General features: G+C 44.5%; 1 pseudogene; it reads left to right on the top strand.

Moving 5' to 3' along the window:
• The first annotated feature begins 449 nt into the window (after positions 1 to 449).
• Positions 450 to 864, top strand: LOC110308407 (cytochrome c oxidase subunit 5B, mitochondrial pseudogene; annotated as a pseudogene).
• Positions 865 to 24,338: the final 23,474 nt, after the last annotated feature.

Here is a 24,338-nt window from a genome sequence, read left to right as displayed (position 1 = left end):
AATCCTTCAGTGGTCCAGTAAGTGGAATCACACTGAGTGCAGCTTTTTGTATGTGGTGTCTTTTCCTCGGCGCAGCACGTTTGAGGTTCACCTACTCTGGTTTGCTCGGGTTGGTGGTTTTCTTCCACGTTACAGAGTATCTGTATGTGGTATGGATAGATCAGCCGATCTGTTCACCATTTAGACAGTTGGACTGTTTCCCCTTGGTGGGTATTGTGTATAGAGGTGCTACACATGGTTCCACTCAGGCTTTGGCATGGGCATATGTTTCTATTTCTCTCTGGTGAATATTCAGGAGTGGGATTGCTATGGTATATGATAAGCATGTATGAGGCCTATGGTCACCTTGGTGAGAAATTGGCCAGTTGTTTTTCTAAGTGCCCAGGCCCTTTTTATTTGTATCAGCAACACATCACTGGTGGTTTCTTTTAGAAAAATAACTGGCTTGTCTCGGGCGAGATGGCTTCAAAGTTACTTCGCGGAGTGGGCGCTTTGGCGGCGCAGGCCCTGAGGGCCCACGGCCCCCGTGGCGCGGCCGTGACCCGCTCCATGGCTTCTGGAGGTGGTGTCCCTACTGATGAGGAGCAGGCTACTGGGCTGGAGAGGGAGATCATGATAGCAGCACAGAAGGGACTGGACCCATACAATATGCTACCTCCAAAGGCAGCTTCGGGCACTAAGGAAGACCCTAATCTAGTCCCGTCCATCAGCAACAAGAGAATAGTGGGCTGCATCTGTGAAGAGGACAACTGTACTGTCATCTGGTTTTGGCTGCACAAAGGCGAGAGTCAGTGATGCCCCAACTGTGGAACCCATTACAAGCTGGTGCCCCACCAAATGGCCCACTGAGCCCCTGTGTTATCTTTTCAGAATGTAAAGAAAAACTTATCTCTAATAAAGACTAGCCATTGCACTGGCTCCTCCCATAAAAAAAAAAAAAAGAAAAGAAAAATAACCTATTGTAGAGAGACTCTACAAATGCTCTTATTTGTGCCATTGGCACAAACATAGGGTTAGTTTTGTGTAAAGCATGTCCTTTAAGAGCTGGGAGCTGGGTGGTGGCGTGTGTCTGCAATTCTAGCACTTAGAATGCTGAGGCAGGAGGATCACAAGTTTTAGACCTCCATGGGCTGAATAGAAGGTCCCTTTCTCACAAGAGAGATGGCGTGAGGAGGGAAGAAGAGGGCAAGAAATGGGGGAAAAGAGAAAGAATAAGTCTGGAACCAGAAGTCAATTACTGGAGTTAGCAAACTTGCTCCCACAGCTTTGGACAGGTTGTATATTTTGCCAAGCCCACCTGCACCTGTCTCATATATAACATAGAGGTGAAAACTGAACCTCTCTTTTTAGGGCTGTCACGGGGATCCAAGGAGACCAAACACATGAAGCATTTAAAATAGCACATGGTACATAACTGACGGTCAGCGCGAGTCACTCCTGCTAATTCCTCTCATTAGAATAGCGTTCCTGGCAACATCAGAGTTTGTATAAGAACATAAACCATGGACGCTACATTTTTAAGTATAGTTTCTCTCTCTCTCTCTCTCTCTCTCTCTCTCTCTCTGTGTGTGTGTGTGTGTGTGTGTGTGTGTGTGTGTATGTACATGTAGACGTGAATATAGACACCCAAAGAAGCCAGGAGAAGACAATAAATCTGTTGATGCTGGAGTTACAGGTGGTTGTGAGCCTCCTGGGTGCGGGGACCCAAACTCCAGTTCTCTGGCAGAGCAACAAGCACTCCGAATGGCTGAGCTAACTCTCCAAAGACTGAGTCTTGACAGAAGATGGCCCTAGCTCACCTGGAACTTGCTCTGTAGACTAAGCCAGCCTCAAATTTAGAGCCATCCCCCTGCCTCTGCTTCTTGAGTGCTGGGATTACAGATGTACACCCTCGCACTGACTGGACTCTGCTCCGTTAGGATGATGAGCCACAGAGAGCTGAAGGATGGTTATCATAACAAGAAGGTGTCTGTAGTTATCTAAATGAACAAGGATAAAGTTGCTTTAAATCCTCTCCAAACTGTCTGGCCTGTATCCTAACTTGTAAAACAAATTAATTGCATCCTGTCTCTCCCACAGAGGTCAACACTGAGCATCTAAATGCACAATGCTATATAAATGCTCATCGCCAGTAAAAAGTTTTAACGAAGATGATTTTCCTTATATATGAGTTAGTTAGAAATTATAAGAGCTTGCTCCCTGGGGGGGGGGGGAGAATCTAATAGCAGGAGCAAGTTGCAATTTTTCTATGAAAATAAAAGTTGTAAGAAATGGATTCTGCTTGCATGTGGTTTGCCTTGTCCACAATGGATGATTAAACTATTAAGTTCCCTTTCACCCCATTATGTGATAGTGAGAAGTAATGCTTTTAAGAGGAGATTAGGGCTCTGCCCTCATGAATGGACTGATCCATCCTTGTGATCAATGAACTCATAAGCTGATAGGTTATCTTCATTGAGGATCTACCCTAAAAGCCAATTTGGCTAGATCTCTTCTACACTTCCAGTCTCATCATATGATGTCCTGCTCTGCCTCAGGACTCAGCTGCAGGAAGGCCTCCATCGAGTGTAGCCATCTAACCTGGGACCAGAACCACAAGCCTCAACTTTCCTCTTTCCTTTCCTATTTCTCCCATCTACCCTATTGTGTTATTACTAACAGGAAACAGATGACAGACACCACGAACACTGAGCTACACATGGATCTCAAGTCTGTGCAAAGGGGACACAGGGCACGTCCACATGTTGAGTCTGACACAGTAGTTTAGTGGCACAGAAGAATGCCTCATCCAAACATCTGCATTTAGTTTCCTAGATGACACAGTTTCAACATACTGTTTGGAACTCCTCTGCTCTCCTCTGCTCCCCTCTGCTCTCTTCCCCTCCCCTCTTTTCCTCTCTTCCCTTAACCCTCCTTCCCCTTAGACTACTGGGAATCAAATCCAGGGTCTTGGGCACAGTAGGTAGGCTCTCTCCACAGACCTACTGTCTCAACCCTTGAAATTCTTTTTGAGACCCTAATAATTATATTTTCAGAAGATGTTTTGGCCATACCAGGAAAGGCTTAATATACATGTAAATTATTTAACCTCCACCACAGTCATGTGGGAGAACAAAATATGAAATCTAAAGTTACATTTGGAAACAGAGAGAGTTTGTATACTCTAAATGCAAAAGATTTAATTGTGCCATCCATAATGTATGCGCCATGCCAGGCAGTCAGCCTAAGCATCTACTTCATTCCTCCTTCTTGAGACCTGGCATGTCAGCACTTGGTCCAACTCAAGTCTACCTCATCCCTCAAGGAAAGGGGAGGCAATGGAAGGGCCTCTGACCCAGCTGTCTACCAACTTACCCAACTGATGCAGATGTCCAAGTAGGTACTTAGCATGCCTCAACCAGGAAATCACTTTTCTACTGGACAGTGACTAAGGATTGGCTATAAATTTTTTCTAAGACCTAGATCAAGTCGTGCTTTTCATTTGCTGATGGATCTGTGCATCCATCCTTTTTTTTCCATGTATTTTTAGCATAGATATCCTGATAATTACTGTGTGATTGAAATCACCACATGTGGACACATATACAGAGCTTGAATCACTACAGGATCCAGCCTAGGATGACACCGTGCAGAACGCTTGTGGTGTGCCACTCCAGGACGTCCACTTTCACAAGCACAGCTACATGCCACTTTCATTGTCATGTAAAAGCATGAGCTTATAGATTATATCTTGGTGCATATAGAATGTAATTAAAAGAACAGATGTTAGAACCAAGAAGCTCAAGCTGTGACATAGACCCCAAGCGAGCATTCATGTAACCCCAGAGTGGATACGTTGCCTAGAGCTGGCCTGTAGCTCAGTGGAACCTGTGCCTAGGCTAGGACAAGAGGATCAAGAGGCTAGGACAGGACACCAGGACCACACACAAAACAAAACAGAGATCCAACTCACATGCTGTGCTAGATCAAGAGGCCAAAGCCACTACGATAATTTAATGGCTTCAAGGCAATAACTCAATCTTCTCTTGGTAATGACAGATATACATGTACATATTTAATCTTAAATATACATATGATGTATGTAATATATCATAAATATACATATAGTTCTTACACATATGCCCAAATAGGAATGTATACATCTCCTGTATATACTATATGTATGGTAAGTATATCTATAATAAATGACTATATACTATATGATATATGTGATATATACACATAAACATATATACATATATCCATGTATAAATATGGATGGAAAAACCAAATCCCAGAATGATAAAATACCTTATCCAACCAACGTTTTTCACATGTATGAGCCGGGCAGTGGTGGCACACACCTTTAATCCCAGCACTTGGGAGTCAGAGGCAGGTGGAATTCTGAGTTTGAGGCCAGCCTGGTCTAAAGAGTGAGTTCAGGACAGCCAGGGCTACACAGAGAAACCCTGTCTTGAAAAAACCAAAACAAAAAACATAACAAAACAAAATCACATGTATAGAACAGGGGAAAATAATTGAAATTCGGATCCTACAGTAACCCAGGGTTTCTGACACACAGCTATATACATCAAGGAATTTAGACATGGTAAATCTTGAGTAGTACATTTTGATCTCTGAACTCCAGGAAAATGGCTGGAATAATCTATTCTCTTCCTAGGAAATCTACCTCCAGTGAGGCATGAGCCCTAGATGTCACCACCTTTCTCACCAAGTAAACAGATCTGTGATATTTAGATTTCTTAATGTCTTGACTTCATGAGAAGACCTTTAAGTTTGTGACTAGATGTTCTATTCAGTAATTACTCTGTTCTCCATATACCTAAAACATCTTTCAAACTTCAGCATTTTTGAATGCCAGCGGTAGGCTATACAACTCACCCTCCCACAACTGCAGATTTCATAACATTTCATATCAGCAGTCTCCTTAATTGAGGGTGTTTGATTTCTGGGTCTGTCACATTCTGTCCTCCTCAGCCAGCCTTTGGATGGCAGAAGCTGACCCTTCACAGGTTGTAGGGGAGAAAAAGGCTCAACCATGTTCTCCTGCACTCTCCCATAGGCTGCCTTGTGCTGGGTGGATCTCCACATTGTGTGTGTGAGCCTACTACCCCAGCCTGAAGGACAACCTCAGCCACCACACTCTCCTCCCTCCCTTTCTTCCTCCCTCCATCTTCCCTACCCCCCCCCCCGGAGAGACTCCATGTCCTGTAGACTCCAGGTTCCTTCTGGCACTTCAGTATCTCCGAGAGAAGAGGCCATAATTCCTCCTACTTTTCTGTTGAGGTATAGCACTTGCAGCTTAGGGAACCATTCTGTTAAGGAGACAATTTTAAGCAGAATCAAGTGACAGTTGACAGAATGAGGAGCTCTGACCAAAGTCCTGCAGATGGAAAATGGTGTGGGCACAGAAAACCCAAAGATTCCTGACCTAACCACAGACCAAAGACCAAGGCTGACAGGAGTATGGTTGAAACATCCACAATTAATTGGTTTTCCTGGGGACATTCCCATGCAAGTGATCAGAAACACTTTAAACATGTGACATCATCAAGCCCACCCATTCTAGAAAGAGGCGTTTTCACTGACAGAAGCCTCCTGTTACCCCTGTGGCAGAGGCTTTGACTGATCATGAGGACTATCAACACCAGCCTGAAAGGAGAGCAATACCCACTGAGCTTCCTGGCTACAGTTTAGAGAAAGAATCTCAAGCTCTTTTCTGGAACTTGGCAGGAAAGAGTGATACAATCACATATTCATGTTCCTCTAGGGAACAAACAGAAAACCATTTGGCCCAACAGAGATGATGTGCATAACTGTCCCCATGTACAATCAGATAATCCCCCCGAATGCCTTTCTCCTGTTCTAACTCAATTCGGATAACTGCATTTGTCTGTGAGAAACCCTCAGAGACAACATCCAGGCCAAATGATCTCATCCCTGGATTTTGCAAAACAATATGTGCACAAGAGCAGAATTTATAGCATCCCGTGTGTCCCATTCCCACACCCAACCCTGGGATGCTCTTCCATGGCCTGGTTTCTTTGCCACAACTGAGTCACTTCCTAGGCCTGGATCCAGGGCAGCCTGCAGACCCCTGGCCACCACTCAGTCCACATAAGAAAGCAGTTCTGTTCTATTTCTAGGAACAGAGTTACAATTTTATTTTACACTTATCTCACCCATTTTGCTACCCCAGATTTTTTTTTTTAGAAGAAGAAGCTGTAAGCATGAGCAAAAGTGATGTGTGTCTTCCCTCAAAATAATTTAAATTTTCTACCACGCCCAACTGAGAGCAAATGAAATCGAAGGCGAAAATAATTGATAACACCTTGGAGACACTGAACTAGTCTTGGGGAAACTTCTGGAGCTCCGTGGACTACCCTGGGTAATTAACTGTCTTTGCATTTCTGGTGTACAATCAGGGTTCTCTAGGGGAACAGAACTTATAGAACACACACATGCATGTGCACATGCACACGCACACACATATATACATGAAGGCTTTATTACAGGCTGGGGTCCAGCTAGTCCAACAATGGCTGTCTACAAACAAAAGGTCCAAAGATACAGTTGTTCAGTCCATGAAGCTGGACGTCTCAGCCGATCTTCAATAAGGGCCAGAATCCTAGAGTAGGCTCTAACATCAGTGAAGGCTTGCCATCCAGAGTGAGGGCAAGCAGGCGAATAGACCTTCTCCATGTCCTTTCTACAGGGTGCCAGCAGATGATGTGGCCCAGAATAAAGGTGGATGTTCCCATTTCAAAAGATCTGGATTAAGGGTAGATCTTCACCCCTCAAAGATCTAGATTAGAAGTGGGTCCTCCACATCAAATGATTTAATTAAGAAAAGAAAAAAAGAAAAAAGATGGTGTTTTAGTTATTTGGGTTTTAGTTAAATCTGGACATAGCCAAATTGACTACCAAGAAGCCTTCACACCTAAGAGTCCATTTTTCCCATCTCAGGGAGTAGAAGAAGCAGGAAGCAACAAACAAAACACAAAACAAAATACAACCCAAAAACCTCCAAATAAAACTCGGCTGGGAGGTCAGAATGTCTTTCCTGTCGCTCCCTTTATCTGCAGAGCTGATCCTATAAAAATCAGATGCCTCCTCCTGCAGAGAGCTCTCCCTCAGCCACCAGTGACTTTTTATGAGCTCTTTAAAGCCTGTGCTGTTTACACGGTGTTTCCTGGTCTCCTCCAGGAAGAGAGATCACCAGTGTGGTTTGCACCTGGCACTTCGTCTCAACTTCCTAACTGTTTGTTGAAGAAGCCCCAGTGATTTCAACTAGAAAAACTTTTCCTTGAGGTTTTTGTCCATTCATGTCAAAATACAGGTAAGCTGTAATACAGTTGCAAGTGGAAGTCGTGATGCCTTACCGGGAGTACAAGTAGGGTCCACAAAGGGCCACACAGACCTTGCCTGCTGTGCTTTGCTCTGTGACTCAACTGAGAACTGCACAGAGAACTTGACTGCAAGGACTTATTGTGGTCTTTATATCAAGGTCCGGGCTCTGTGTTAACCAGAAAGAACTAACAATCTGTCCCCAGAGCAGGTTATTTTATAGAATGAACAACTAGAGTCTGGAAAAAATTAGCCAGTTAATGCTCACAGAATCAGCTCAATAGTTTGGTAGACATTCATTCATTAATTGTTAATTATTGTGATTAGAATCTGCCCATCGCCTGTGTAGGTTCCTACAGACAGGAGCTTGATGAGGAATTGTAGGAAGAAGGCTGTTGCTTCCTCCCCACCCACAAGCCCCCTTTCCGGGCAATCTACTCAGCTGTGTGGACGAAGATGGAACTTTGGATCAGGACTCTGGCTTCAGAGAAGGAAAAGGCATGGCAGACTTGCTGTGGGATTGCCAGAAATCTGTCCAGACACTGAGAAAGGTCTTGGAAATGTGAGCAAAGAGGGCACACTGAGCCACACCTCAAGAACCCAGGTCCAAGACAAAGACTTAGTCCCTGGGGGCTTGGAGAGGAGGTCACGATGTTACCAGGTTCCGTCTGTGTGCCATGACCAACTCTCAGGATGGGTATTTCGTGTAAAGTGCAAATGGAATATAAAAGTGTAGGTGATAAATAATTGTTGGAAATTAGTGCCCTCGTATTTATATAACACTGAAAAACCAAATGGAAGAGACAACCATGTGTACTTCAGCAAACGCCTGGCTGGGGCAGTGAGCCGGCTGTCATCCTTCAGTTCCCTGGAGGAACTCTCCTCTCTGGGCAGCTCCCATTGTTCAGGTGGCTGATGCACGTGTCTTAGGAGTTCTCAAAAGGTCACATGAAAATAAGTCACTGAAGATACCTTTCCGTGTCCTGTAAGTGGTGAAAAAAGACCCATGTGTAAGATGAGACGGAGGAGATGACAGTCATGGGGTTTCGATTGAGTCAGGTGACAGACTTGGCTGTGGCCAAGAGTTCACCTATACACAGCTTTCTTTGGCACAGGCAATTGGATAGAGTATTTCCCCAAAGAAGGAAAGACTCACAGGGAAGCCAGATCTTTGTGACAATATAAACTGGATGTCACCCTGTCCTTCTAAGATGTGGGTGTGAGAGAGCTTTACATTTGTTTGTTTGATTGAAACAGTCTCACTGTACAGTCCCACCTAGCCTAGAACTTATCAACCAGTCTGGCTTCAGACTCTGAGACCTGCCTGCCTCTGCCTCCCAGTGTTGTGATTACAACAGTGAGTCACTACAGACACACACACACACACACACACACACACACACACACACACACACACTTCAACGATCCGTTTATTACTGAAGATTCTAGAGCAAATGACTGGTTCCAGGAGCTCCTTCAGGGTAGGCCCTGTCACAGGCTCCGAATTCTGTTTAAGGAAATGAGTAGATGGTGAGAAGCAGAGATGTCTTCCGTGTGGTCATACTGGGGAAGGTAACAAATGGAGGAGCCCAGTTACCCCAGTGCTGCCCTGGGATAATGGACAAGATTGAGGTTTACAGGGAGAAAGAACTGGGTCATGGCAAAAGGTTGGAGTGACTCAGCATCCTGGTCATGGTCTGCTCTGGTCAGACATCTTGCTTCTGGTTCTGGTAGAGGCCCTAGCCAATGCTATGACTTGAGGGAACCGATCTCAGGGGACGATTACTTCTGCTCTGGGGTGTAGCCTTGCCCTTGTGTGGTGGGGAGAGGCTGATTTTCAAGGTTCTGCTGTCGCAAATCCAAGGGGGCTGGGGAGTCTTAGACCAGGAGTTGTCTCTGTGCCCGCAGCCTCTGAGTGGGGACAAAGTAGATTTAGACAGGCACTTCCTGAGCAACCAACATGCCTACGTGCTAAAGTGAGAGGAGGCCACTCACTGTACAGGAGACAGACAGACAAGGCACAGATTCCAGACTTTTATCCTGCACTCAGTTACCTTGTTGGCTCAAGAAGGGAGTGAATACTTCTAACCCAGTGGTTCTCACCCTTCCAATTGTTATGACTCTTTAATCCAGTTCCTCATGCTGTGGTGACCCCCAACCATACAATTATTTTTGTTGCTACGTCATAACTGTAATTTTGCTACTGTTATGAATTGTAATGCAAATATTTTTGGAGATAGAGGTTTCAACCCACAGCTTGAGAACTGCTGTTCCAATTAACCATAGCATCTGGGCCAGAGGTTGGCTCAGGAAAGAAAGCTCTTTCCTTGCAAACCATGGAGACCCTGCTCCAATTCCCAGAGCACATGTAAGGGTGGGAGGAGAGAACTGATTCTGCAAAGTTATCCTCTGACCTACACACCTACACCCACACACCCAACACACGCACACGTGCATGTGAACACACACACACACCCAACACACACACACACATGCATGTGCACCCACACACACACACCCAACACACATGCACACATGCATGTGTACACACACACACACTCAACACACACGCATACATGCATGTGTACACATACACACACACATGCATCCATGTATACACACAAACACAGACACACATCAACACATGCACACACATGTATGCAAACATACACACACACTCTCACCCACACAGCATCTGCTTGGCTTGCTTTTGGATATGCTCCCTCACACCATTACAAAATGTCAAAATATCTTAGAGTGATGGTGTTAAAAGCTTGAAGACCCTGTAACCCTGAGGCCATTTGTAGAGGGTTCCTTATGGAAGGACAGAGTTTATGTGAAGCTGAAAGTCCACTTATCACAGATTCCCATTTGTGGCTCATTTCAATGAGACCTGGAACCTAAACTCAATTTCTGCCTCTAATCTTCTACAGACTGAGCTCAGGATCTGCCTGAACACTTCTGGTTCATTTCCAAGTCTACATATTTGATTTCTAGTGATCAGTCCTCATAACTCTTAATTGTTATCTGAGATTCTTTATTCTTTAAGCTGTTTGCTGTGTGGGGAGCCTGGCAGTGCTGGTGGTCTCTCTTTCTGGCTACTTCACTTTCATAAATAAGATATCAACTATGCAATACTCTCAGGCAGTGGGGAATGGAAGCTATCTATCTTTCCTTTAATCAAAGTCTGGATGAATGCCTACAGCAAAGCAGGCATTGGGCTTGATCCTAGATATCCAATAATGGCCACCACCAGAGTCCTAACTGTCTAGTAGATGTTTCCTCAAGACAGCTAACTAACTACTACTAACCAGCCCGGCTCAGTGGCACCCACAGTCCCAGGACTTGGGAGGCAGAGGCAGGATAATGAGAACTTACGATCAACCATAGCTATATAGTGAGTCCCTGTCTCAAAACAAAACAGCAGTGTGCTGATTGTAGAGGGTGATGATTGAGTTGATTGTTGACTTAGCAGAATTAAAAATCACCATGGAAACAAATCACGAGACATGTCTCTGAAAGATCTTCTGATTAAGCACAATTGGGAAGACCTATCATGAGCGTAGGCAATACCTGTCATTGGCTTGGGTCCTGGACTGAATCAAAAGGTGAAAAGAAGCTGTGGTGGTTAGAATAGGAATGGCCTCCATAGATTCTTGTGTTTGAATGCTTGGCCCATAGTGAGTGGAACTATTAGGAGGTGTAGCCTTGTTGGAGGAAGTATGTCACTGTGTATGTGGGTTTTAAAGTCTCATAACCTCAAGCTATGCCCAATGTGGCTCTCAGTCTCCTCCTTGCTGCCTTTGCATCAAGATGTAGGACTCTTAGCTCCTCCAGCACCATGTCTGCTTGCATGCTGCCATGCTTCCTGCCTCTAAAACTGTAAGCAAGTGTCAATTAAATGTTTTCCTTTATAAGAGTTACCATGGTCATGATGTCTCTTCACAGCAGTAGAAACCCAAACAGAAGCTGAGCCCTCACCTCTCTCCCTCTTCCTCTCCCTCACCTCTCTCCCTTTCCCTCTCCCTCACCTCTCTCCCTCTCCCTCTTCCTCACCTCTCTCCCTTTCCCTCTCCCTCTCCCTCTCCCTCACCTCTCTCCCTCTCCCTCTCCCTCACCTCTCTCCCTCTCCCTCACCTCTCTCCCTTTCCCTCTCCCTCTCCCTCACCTCTCTCCCTCTCCCTCACCTCTCTCCCTCTCCCTCTCCCTCTCCCTCTCCCTCTCCCTCTCCCTCTCCCTCTCCCTCTCCCTCTCCCTCTCCCTCTCCCTCTCCCTCTCCCTCTCCCTCTCCCTCTCCCTCTCCCTCTCCCTCTCCCTCTCCCTCTCCCTCTCCCTCTCCCTCTCCCTCTCCCTCTCCCTCTCCCTCTCCCTCTCCTACAGCTATGCTGCTATAAATAAAATGTGACCACCTGCTCTATCTCTCCCCTTCTTCCCCTCTCTTTCCCTCTCCCTCTCAGTCTCCCTTTCTTTCTCCCTCTCTCTCCTACCAGGCCCTGCTCCTACAGATACAATGTGACCAGCTTCCTCAAACTTTTGCTGCCACCAGAATGGATGGCATCCTTGAACTCTTGACTCTGAGCCAAAACAAAACCAACCTTCCTTCCTTCCTTCCTTCCTTCCTTCCTTCCTTCCTTCCTTCCTTCCTCCCTCCCTCCCTCCCTCCCTCCCTCCCTTCCTTCCTTCCTTCCTTCCTTCCTTCCTTCCTTCCTTAAGTTGCTTCCATCAAGTAGTGTGAGTAACAGAACATATAACTAATGCATAGCATAAGTCCAGTTGGGCATAATCTTCAAATAGAGGTTTGCATTATCCTCAGATGTCCATAGAAAATATTCTAATACATCTTCTCAGGGGTTTCTGACATTCATAGGATTGTTTCCTCTTATTCTCAGCAATAAAGACGGCCTTCTGCTTGGCATTTTCCTGACAAGAACTCTGCATGTATCTTAGTGGACAGATACCCAGTTGAGCTATCCTATTTTCCCATTAAGCCATTTATAGCCTAAAGGGTTTATGTTTCAAGAGTCCCTCTGTGTCTACTGGATACCGCTAAACATCTCCAGGAGAGTTCCTTGCTGAATGAAGCATCTGCATATACCTTAAATAATTAGGGAAAGGACCTGAAGGGTGTTTTTCCATTTCCATCATTCAATATCTCAGTGTAGAATGAAAATTACAAATGACATTTATGTATTTTGGGGAAACATATTGGGATGACTAGGCTGAAGAAGGTCAGTCTTGACCAACTTCAAAATCAGGTCAGTGTCTGACTTTATACAAATGAAAGGTGTCATTGCTTGGGTTGTGCTGCTGTTGTGTTCTGAGTTGATGATGATAACTCATTGCCAAGGCTCAACTCTGCTTACTGGGACTCCTCCCACATTGTGACTTCACCTCCATGACCGGCCTGAATACCCATCTCCCCTCACTTCTTGAGGAAGAATACCAATATGGGCAATAATCCTGGTGCTTTTACCCTCTGAGTCTTTGAAAGCACCTCTTCCACCAATTAGTAGATCAAAACCCAAGGATTAGGGATAGGGTAGATGGGAGAGGGTAGTGTGGAAAGAGAGTATATAAGAACAAGCTATAATGTATATGTATGAAGTGCCATAGTTAAGCCTATCACTCAAATGTTATTTTAAAACGATAAAGAATAGAAAAAGCAAGGATTCCTTACATACTTCTGGCTGCTTGTTTCTTGATCCAAGTGAGCAAAACTTTCTACATTGTTTTCCTTTGCTGTATCTCCCTTCTTTCTGCTCCAACAATAGTGTATGTAGATCTATGAAAAGTCCTTCTCCATTGATATCAGACTAACTCTGTGATAGTTCTGGAGGTTTTGGGCTCAACACTGGGGTAGTCACTGCCAGCCATTCTGGGACAGGATTCAAACGTGGCCTAAACTTTGCATTTTACCAGCAATTTAGACAGGAAAACAATGTCCTTCCCCTAACCAGAAGAGAGAGAGCTAGCTAGTATCTGCTATGGAAAACCTTTTATATCTCACAGAACTTCTACCCTCCTCAAAAAGCCATCAGTGCTTCTCATTGTAGGAAGTACACAGGTAAGCTGTGGGCCTACCTTTCAAGTGTGAATCTACATGACAGAAAACTACGCTGTTTCCTTGATGTCCTCAAAGTAAAGCTCTTTGCTTCCCTGCTTTTCTTTCAAGGTTGTAGCTGTTCCTGAAATGTCTTTCTTCTCTCTGCCTCACCCAGACCAGAACGTCTAATCAGGTAACTCAACTCAGTCATCCATGATACTAAAAAAGGAGAAAGAGAAAAAGGGGAGAAAACGTTCTCTAACCACTCCCCATCCTAGGCTAGGTAGCATGCATTTCTTCCAACTGAGCTGTTGGCTCCTGGCCTGCCTTTAATGTTTGATTCAAGCCCCACCTCTTCCAGGAAGTCTTGTCTGACTATGCCAGTACAGAACAGCCTTCTTGGATGCCATTCTGATCCTCTCAGTGGTCTATAGTACATCCTGCTATGGTTCTGTTCTAGCTTAGATGCTCATGGAAGATGAAGCCAGACTTGGTCACCAGCTCAACATCTTGCCCACAATAATCATCATAAACATTTATCAATTCGCAACTCCAAGCTGGAGAGGCAAGTCTGACCTAAGGTGGGTGTGAAACGTGTGGCGGATGAAAGAAAACCCCTGACCATCCATGGGAGGATCTGAGGACAACAGTGACTTCTGAGATACTGTAGCACTGCCAGCAAAGCGGAGCTGCATGAGGGCAGAACCAATGTTACAGGTCTATGTCTTCCCAACCCAGCTAACCCAACCTAGCAAGTCCTTCACAGACATGCTCAGAGGCCTAGGTAAGTCTACATCCTGTCAAGTTGACAATATTATGTGTGTATACACACACATATCTGACATATATATCTGACATATATTATATATATATATGACATATATATTTATATATATGACTCAAAAAGATTTTTACTTTTCAGGAGTTGTGGGAGATCATATATTCTATAAATATGATTATATGTATATATGAAAACATACTCATTAGGGCTAGTAGACTTAAAAGGAAAATGGGTCATTTTCATCAGCAATTTCCAGAGCCCAAATTTTATCCAGTCTTGAATAACATCAAAAGCAGATTAATGCCTGGCCTTATGCAAATGGAAAGGTTTTGGTATTTAAACCATGAAGTCATTGTTGTTTTGTGTTAGTTGTAGCTTTTTCCTGACAGTAGTGGCCAACTCTGCATGCTTACACACTTACTGGGACCACGACACTCAACTGCACTGCAAGAGCTTTTGATGGCATTGCTTTGACCACAAAAGAAGCTGCTCCTTTGTTCAGGCATTAAGTCTAATTTCTAGGGACTGAGAACACTCAAGAAGAGTCTCCAGGCATAGACCCTGTACCAGAAGCAGGCAAAAATAAAAAATAAAGGGTTGGAGCTGTCCAAGATGATGTTGATTGAGGGGTCAGGGGGATGGAGAGGAGACAGGCTTGCATTAATTGATTACCTCTAACCCTCACTGAATTCCCAAGGCACTAGGCACTTCACAAGGCTCATGTTACATGCTTCTCTGTAAGGAAAAGAGCAGGAGTAGGGCTCACTGCCCGCATCTCATCTGGTCTCCAAGTCCCAGACTTTCAGGGCTGAGTTAGGGCTGCCCAGGCAGGAATCACTAAGGAAAACTCTATAAAGGAGCCACCTGGGGTGCCTGTTCCATCCGCAGCACTCAGGTTTCTGTGATAAATATTTTGCAAACAGAGGAACCAGATCTCTCGGATACAACATTCACTGAAACGTTCCCACCCTACCGCAGCAGGAAGAATCCTCCAGGCAGAACATTTGATTGGAAACAAATGAAGAAGCTGAGCATTCTAACATCCTGCTGGCTGGTGTGGTCCCTTTCTTCCTGTTGGGTCTTAGGGTACTAGGTGTGTCCTGGAAGCCTCTCTACTCAGTGGATCCAGAACCCTGAGAAAGAAGCCATAGAAATCCCAACACCTGGCTCTCCTTCCTTTCCTGAACACGTTCAATCTCCCCCAGCTCTTTCCTTTTAATGAACTGAACAGTTACTCTGTGAGGTCAAGCTTGGACTCATAAGAGGACTCTAAGATGCAACACCTGTGTATGGTGGTAAGCAAACCCTAAAGTTACTCTGCTCAGAGCCCATTCAGAAGCAGTCCTTGCTGGGCACGGTGACGTGTGATGGTCAGCCTAGCACTTGGGGAGCTTTAGAGGCGGTTTACAAACTTGGGCCTAGTGGGAGATGCAGAGCAAGACTGTCTCGAAAACAAAAACAAGGAGTCCATCGGCGTTGGTGCACACTTTTAATCCCAGCACTTGGGAGGCAGATGCAGTCAGGCCTCTGTGAGTTCAAGGCCAGCCTGGTCTTCTACAGAATGAGTTCCAGGACAGCCATGGTTACACGGAAAAACCCTGTCTTGAAAAACTAAAGACAAAACAAAAGCAAAAACAAAAACAAAAACAAAAACAAAAACAAAAAAACAAAAATAAAACTCCAGCTGGGAACACGGCACCATGGTAAGTCTCTAGCCTGGCATACTCATGCCCTGAGTTCAACACGGGATAAAGAAGAAAAGCCAATCCTTACTGCAACCTCGGGAGACAGATGCCATGACAATGTGAAATGGGGGAAGCAGGAAGAGTAAGCGAGGGGCGCACTAACACTCAGGGGCAAAGAGAAAACTAGGGCTTTCCATCCAAGGGTGTTTGATTTTAATCAATAACCGCTAACAGATGTTGAGCGCTTACTGTGAGCCAAACATTGTTAAGAGGTTCTTCGCATGTATCCACCACAGTCAGTCCTCCAGGGTGAGACGAGCGGCTCGTCTTGCGGATGAGAAAGCTGAGGTAAAGGGATGAAGTACTTTCTCTGAGATTACAGTTCAATGTGACGTGGATGGATTAGAAGCCAAGAATGCATGTGTGGACATGCATGTGGACATGTGTGCATGTGTCTCTGGAAGCCAGAGGTCAATGTCAAATGTCATTTGTCAGTCTGTTTTTTTTTCTGAGATTCAGTTTCTCAGTGGCCTGGAGATCACTAGGTTTGACACGCCCCCCATCCCCCAAGGCTCCTCTGCCTGCCCCTCCCCGGTGCAGGGATTACAGGCGTGTGCCGCTGTGCTTGGCTATCCCATGTATAACTGGGGGTGAATGCAGCTCCTTGAGCTTCCCTCGCAAGCACTTTACTGACTGAGCTATCCTCCCAGGCCCTCACACTTGACTGATATTTTGACTTGAAAATGGTCAACCTTGTCAATTCCACTTCTCAGAAGTATATAAGACAAAACAACCAAAGCATGTTTAAGGCCCTTTCAGAAAATGATGCAAATTCAGGCCAAAACTCATTGCAAGATTTTTCGTGGAACTCAGTTCAGCAGTTCAGACAGTAATTTTTAAAAATCAAACATTCAAACACAGTGCACTCCAAAGCTATGCTAATTTGGTCCACAGTAAGGAAGCATGACAGGAAAAGACTGGCTCTGCTTTCTTTAATTAAACCAGTATGTTTCTATGAGAGCAGAGAACTTCATGTGTGGAATGAAAGGCTGTGATTCAGAACATGGAATGTTCTGGGATCTGACTTGGGGTGTCGGCGAGTGTTTCTTAGTGTTGCGAGGCTCTCTCTTCCACGATGGTTGTGGAGCTGGGGTCACGAATCCCCAGGCTTCTCCACTCTCTACGCAGTGTGTCTTGCTTTTCCCAAGGTGGTGGCAACGAAAGTGCTTGGTTGCAAGATGGGACATATGTCGAAATGCAAACTGAAATATTTTAACATCCTTGTAGGATCACTGGACTTTTGAAATGCACGGACAGCAGGATCACTGTGGTAACCCTGTCCTGTGTTCCTCTCTACCAGGTAAAGATATGGATTGTGGAGCAGACAGACTTTTGCTAACAGGTGGAAATGTTTCAAGGCCAGGCTTGCATTATTATCTGCATATGAGGTCACTGATTGAAAAAGAAGCAGAAAAGATGAAAGAAGTGAAATTGCAGGCTTTGGAAAGGGCTTTTAATTTTTTTTTTCAAAATTAGCATGTGTGCATTTGTGTGTGTGTTCATGTACTGTAAGGGGTGCATGTGTGTACCCGTACGTGTGGAGGCCCAAGGCCATCCTTGAATGTTGTTACTCAGTAGCTATCTACCTTTTTTCTTTTGGTTTTGTTATTTTGAGACTCTATTATAGGCTTAGAGACTGATGACTCTAGACCAGCAGTTAACCTATGGGCCATGACCCCTTTGGAGGCCAAATGACCCTTTAACGGGGTTGCCTAAGACCATTGCACAACATGAATCTTTACATTATGATTCATAACAGAAGCAAATTACAGTTATGAAGTAGCAATGAAACAATTTTATGGTTTTAAGTGTTGCAGCATTAGGGAGGGGAGAGCGCTGAGCTAGTCCCTCTTGACCGTGAATCCAGAGGATGCCCCTGTCTCTGCCTCCCTCCTGCTGGAATTACAAGTGTGTGTCGCCCTGCCACCCTTTCTTCTGAGGCTTCGGGGCTTGAACTCAGGTCTCACCACTCAGGATGCAGCACTTTAGTGGCTGAGCCAGCTCCACAGTCCCCTCTTAAAAGGCTAAAGTCAGGTAACAAAGAAAATCCCTCACACTCATGCAATTTAGCATAGTTCGAAGTTTGATTTTGCTTTTGTTTCAAGACACTCTTTAGCTCAGGCCACTTAAAACTTCTTTGTAGCACACCTCGAACCTCCAATCCTCCTGCTTCTACCTCCCAAATACTGGGATTGTAGGTGTGTGTCACCATGCCCAGTTTAGAGGATGCTGGGGGATCAAACCAAGGCTTCATGCTGAGCAACACTTTACATTTTCAGCCTCCAAAGACAATTTTCAGGCATCTCCCATGCTGGGAATTCAGTGACATGGGAGTTCTAGCATTGTCCTTTGAAGTCTGTATTCTGTTGGTGGCTATTGTGAAGTCTCCTCTATTCCACCAGCACAGTCCAGGAATAGCCACCCAAACACAGCCCTGACTGGTAAATGTTTGAAGCAGACTGAGGGCTGTGCTTTGTACACCCCCATGGTCTCCTCGTGGCATCCTATGCCTTCATTGGGCCAAACCCCATCCTGTGTAAGGTGAACAATTCTATTGCTACCCATGTGCTAATGCTGGGACACCTGGCCTTTCCCACGTTTGTGTACTGTACACACACAAAGCTTGGTCACCTTTCAGTCTCATATGTCACGATTGGGTTGGCTTCCTAGTCTATACTGCAGCCAGCCTCTAAAAACTACCACGAACAGTGTCTGAGTTTATCTAGAGAGAATATTAGATTCCCTCTCCAAGCTTAAAACTGGGTGCTGCAAAATTTTCATGGTGTACTTCAAGTGGACAACACTCAAGCAGCAGCCATGAGCACACTGCTCTCAACCACTAAGTCATACATGAAGTTTGCAAAGTTATATAGCAAACCAGACAAGGCTAGGGCAGGAAGACAGAGAGTGAGAGACCATCTGGGGTACACAGTCAAAGAGTCAAAGAGTTTTGTGTGTTTGTGTGTGTGTGTGTGTGAGAGAGAGAGAGAGAGAGAGAGATCTACTCTTCTCATATGTGTCTTTCAATTTTTAGAATTTTACTATTTCATTACTTTTGGTTTTTTGAGATTATGATATAAATTATCACATTTCTCCCTTTCCCTTTTCTCTCTCTAAACCCTCCCATATACCCCTTCTTGCTCTCTTTCAAATTTTGGCCTTCTTTTTTTCATTAATTGTTACATAAACACACACACAGAAACACACATATATTCCTAAGTATAACCTGCTCAGTCTGTATAGTGTTATTTGCATTGCTCAGTCTGTATGGTGATATTTGTGTGTATGTTTTCAGGGCCGACCATTTGGTCTTAGATAACAACTGGTGTGCTCTTCCCTAGAGACTATTTCTCCTGCTCTCAGCATCCTTGGTTGCCTGTAGCTCCTTGTGTAGACCTCAAGTCTTGTGGCCTTTTCTCCTTCCATGTTAGCATGTCCATTGCTGTCTTCCTCACTCATTCAGCTCATGTCTGCACAATCAGGTTGTGAGACTTTGTGGGTATACTTCTGCCATTACTAGGAGACGCAATCTCCCAGCAAACTCCCAGATCCTCTGGCTCTTAAAATCTTTCTGCCACCTCTTCCTCAACATTCCCCAAGCTTAGGTGCAGAAGTCGTGTTGTAGATGCAGCCATTGGGACTTGGTTCCGAAACTCTGACGTTTGATTGGGTGTGGTTTTCGATAATGATCTCCATCTGTTGCAAAGAGAAGTTTCCTTGATGAGGGGTGAGGACTGTACTTATCTGTGGGCATAAGGATAAATAATCATTATGCCATGGATTATGCTGGTTTAATACAGTTGTGGTTGTAGGATGTCCTACAAGATCCATGACTTCGTAGGCCTGGGTGGTTGGCTAGGTTTCTAGTACCAGGCATCATTTCCCTCTTGTTGAGTGGGTCTTAAGTCCAATTAGAGAGCCCTTGGTTACTGCCGAAGTATGCATGCCACTACTGCACCCTTAGGTTATCATGCCATGCTGGTCAGTGTTTTGGTTCATAGGTATTATAGCTGGGTAGGATTGTTCATGGCTTCCATCATTTGGAAGTGTGCATGGCACCTTCTGGTGCCATGAAAGCTAGTTCTCAGGAAGGAGATATTCAGGTCAGTTCCAGCTCAAGGAACCTCTAAGCCCTGGGTCTGAAGTGCATGGCGTCTTAAGCAATAGGCCCTTACCTTTCCACTTCTTGGGAGACCAAGGTCATAGCAATAGTCTGTAATGTTTTGGCAGTCTCATGGACAACCTTAAGCAACAGCTCACAAGAGAGCTCTCCATGCCTAATGTTGAGGTTTATGTTAGATAATCTTGGGCTCTTGAAGGGAGAATTGCTTAGCTTGGGTGAGAAATTTTTATTTAAACCATTTATGCATACTTATACACAGACTTATGTATAGTGTTGTTTTTTTTAGGCAGTGTACTGGCTGGTTTTGTGTGTCAACTTGACACAAGCTGAGCCTCCCTTGAGGAAATGCCTCCATGAGATCCTGCTGTAAGGCATTTTCTCAATTAATGATCAAGGGCAGGAGGGGGGTACCATCCCTGGGCTGGGAGTCTTGGGTTCTATAAGAAAGCAAGCTGAGCAAGCCAGGGGAAGCAAGCCAGTAAGCAGCATCCCTCCATGGCCTCTGCATCAGCTCCTGCTTCCAAGTTCCTGCCCTGTGTGAGTTTCTGATCTGACTCCCTTTGGTGATGAACAGCAATGTGGAAGTGTAAGCCAAATAAACCCTTTCCTCCCTAACTTGCTTCTTGGTCATAATGTCATGAGCAGGAATAGAAACCCTGACTAAGACAGGCAGGTAGTTAAGAATAATGACTCTTCCAGACAGCCTTCCTGTTATTTCACCCTCCTTTCTTCAGTATGTGTCTCCCTCCTTCTCCCTAACCGGGGCTCCTCTATCTCCCCACCAGCTCACTCTTCCCTGCTCTATTGTTCTGCACCCCAGCAATGCTCCCTTTTTACGTACTTGTTCTGCAGTTACTCCAGAATATGTGCTCACATTTGAAGATCCAGATCTAGGGGCCTCTAATGTGGCATTTGTCTTTCTGGGTCTGAGTTACCTGGCTCAACAAATTGTTTTCTGTTCCATCTAATTCCCTATAAAGTTCATGATTTCTTTACATCTGGATATTCTGCAGTGTATGTGCACCACATTTGTATTGGTCGACCATTCATTGGTTGAAGGTCATTATGCTGTTTCTTTTTCCTGGCTGCAGGCAGCAATGACCATGGCTGAACAAGAATGGTGGATTAGGATGCTGAATCCTTTGGGCATATAAATGCCAAGGAGTGGTGTAGCTGGATCACACGGTAGATTTATTTTTAGCTTTTGAGAACACTCTACAATGATTTTCATATTGGCTAGAGCGTTTACAATCCCACCAACAGTGAACGAGGGGTCCCTTTTTCTGATACGCCCTCCAGAATGTGTAGTTGGCTGTTCTTAGACATTTGTTTTTCTTCTTTTGAGACTTCTAAAAAACAATGGTCCTGGGTCCATTTTTTAAGTGGGTTACTTGTGTGTGTGTGTGTGTGTGTTTATTCTTTATTTCTCGATACTCTGACTATTATTCCTCTGTCAGATGTTGTCTTAGTTAGGGTTTTTACTGCTGTGGCAAAATACAAGGACCAAAAACAAATTGGGGAAGAAAGGGCTTATATCACACTTTTTTTAAAATTTATTTATTTACAGTGTACACTGTAGCTGTCTTCAGACACTTGATAAGAGGGCATCAGATCTCATTACGGATGGTTGTGAGCCACCATGTGGTTGCTGGGATTTGAACTCAGGACCTTCAGAGGAGCAGTCAGTGCTCTTAACCGCTGAGCCATCTCTCCAGCCCCTTATATCACACTTCTATGTAACAGTTCATCATCAAAAGAGGTTAAGGCAGGAACCTGGAGGTAGGAGCTGATGCAGAGACCATGAAGGAGTGCTGCTTATTGGTTTGTTCTCTGTGGTTGTGTAGCCTGATTTCTTATAGAACTCAGGACCACCAGCTCAGAGGTATCCTCACTTACAATGGGCTAGGCTTTTTCCCAGAAATCACTAAGAAAATGCCCCTGAGGCTTGCCTCCCTACAGCCTGACCTTATGAAGGCTTTTCTAAGTTAGAGCTCCCTCCTCTCAGATGTCTCTAACTTGTGTCGAGTTAATATAAAGCTAGCCAGGACAGATGTGTAGCTAGAAAAGATTCCCTCCCATTCTGTAGGCTGATTGTTTACAAAGCTGTGTAGAAGCATTTCAGTTTTATGACGTTCCTGTCCCATGCCACCATGCCTGACTTGCTAAGTAGGTGATAGGAATCAAAACCCAGAGAAAGGAGGATCAATATCTTGTCAGCTGTTGACCTTAATTCAGGGGAAGATGAAGTCCTATTCAAAACGCCCTTTTCTATAGGAAGCTGACCATGTTGCTTCCTGCAGTTTCAATGGTTTGGGTTTCACATTTATGTCATTTGAAATTAGTTTTTGTGCAAAGGTCTAATTTCATTCTTCTGCATGTGGACATCCAGTTTTCCCAGCACCATTTGTTGAAGAAGCTTTCTTTCTTGCAACTTATGTGGATGAAGTTCTGTATACTCACATTTGTGTGTGTGAGATATATATATATATATATATATATATATATATATATATATATATATAAAATCAAGACAAGCTTTCTCTGTGTAACCCTGGCTATCCTGGAACTCTCTCTGTAGATCAGGCTGGCCTCAAACTCCCAGAGATCCGCCTCTCTCTGGCTCCCTGATGTTGGAATCAAAGGTGTGCACCACTGTTCCAGGCTTCATTTTGCTATATTTCTTTTGTTTACATATTTTTAAAGGGCTTTCAGGGTGGGGCTCGAGTCATAGCTCCATGAGTGAAGTGCTTACTGTGCAGGTATAAGGACCTGGGGTTTGAGCCCACCGACTACTTAGCAATCCAGGCCTGGTAACATGAGAATGGGGTAGGCAGATTGGAAGGGCTTGCAGGCTAGCCAGCATAGCCAAAATAGCCAGCTCCACGTTTAATGAGAGAAACTCTGTTTCAAAAACTAAGATGAAGAGCAATAGGAGAAGACACCAATGTTGGCCTCTGACCTTTACATGTATGTGTACACATGGCTAAGCTTACCTGCATACACACACGAGGGTGGGAGATATGTCAGGATGGAGGATTTAAATCAGTGGTAGAATATTGTGTATGAGGTCCTAGTTTCCATCCCTAGTACAGCCAAAACGGAATACCAGCTTCGTGTGTATGTGTGTGTGTGTGTGTGTGTGTGTGTGTGTGTGTGTGTGTGAGTATGTAATTATAAGACAGCGACAGCGTCTCATTCTGAAGCCCAGGCTGGCCTTGACGTTACTGTATAATGAATGAATGTTCCTTATCCAGTCTTCAGAGTGACAAAATTACAGCCTGTACAACCAGGGCTGAAAAATGCTTTTTCTTGAGATTAAAATTCACACAACATAAAATTCACAATTTAACCATATCTTAAATGACTAATGAATTAATTTATTATATTTCTCAGAACTAAAGATTGACTCTAGAGTCTTGCTTCTGTTAGGCAAGTTCTCTGACATTGAATTACATTCCTAATCTCTTACATATTTGTTATTTACTTTGCTTTGTATTCGGAGACACAAGCTCTTGCTAATTCTCCCAGGCTAACCATAAACTCACTCTAGTTTAGGCTGACTTTGAATTTACAAGCCTCCTGTCTCAGCCTCCCTAATAGCTGAAACTATAGGCCTGTACCACCAGTCCTGGCCTACCCATATTTTAGTTTATAATTCTGTGGCTTCTGGGACACTCACAGGGCTATGTCATCATTACCACTATCTAAGTTCAGACTATTTTAGTATCCAAATAAAAATCTCACACCCATTCAGCCCCAGCTCCACTAACCAGTAATTTGCTTTCTGTCTCTATAGATCTGCTCATTCTAGACATGCCATATAAAACTGACACAGGCCGTGGGTGGAAATGTATACTTGTGATAATCCCAGCACTATGGAGACAGGCAGGAAGAGTAGCCCAAATTCAAGCCAGCATGGGCTACATCATAAGTTCCATGCTAGCCTGGGCTATATAGCAAGACACTATCTCAAAATACAAAATAAACCAAAATGATCCTCACACAGCTGTGGCCAGGTGTGGCTGGCTCTTTAGCTGCTTTTCTGTTACTATGAGGAAGCAACATAACCAACTTGTAACAGAAAGAGCTTATTGGAGTTCATATTGCAGCCGGTCAGAGTCCATGACTGTTGTGGTAAGGATACTGACACTGCCATCAGGAAGGCAGCCATGGTGTTGGCACAGTAGCTGAGAATATACATCCTGAACTACAGGCATGAGGCAGAGAGAGAGAGAGAGAGAGAGAGAGAGAGAGAGAGAGAGAGAGAGAGAGAGAGCTAACTAAGAATGCAATGGACCT

This window comes from Mus caroli, unplaced genomic scaffold, assembly GCF_978045245.1.
Source record: "Mus caroli unplaced genomic scaffold, Mus_caroli_1 scaffold_15, whole genome shotgun sequence".
Classification (NCBI taxonomy): domain Eukaryota; kingdom Metazoa; phylum Chordata; class Mammalia; order Rodentia; family Muridae; genus Mus; species Mus caroli.
This window is presented reverse-complemented; position numbering and strand designations above follow the sequence as displayed.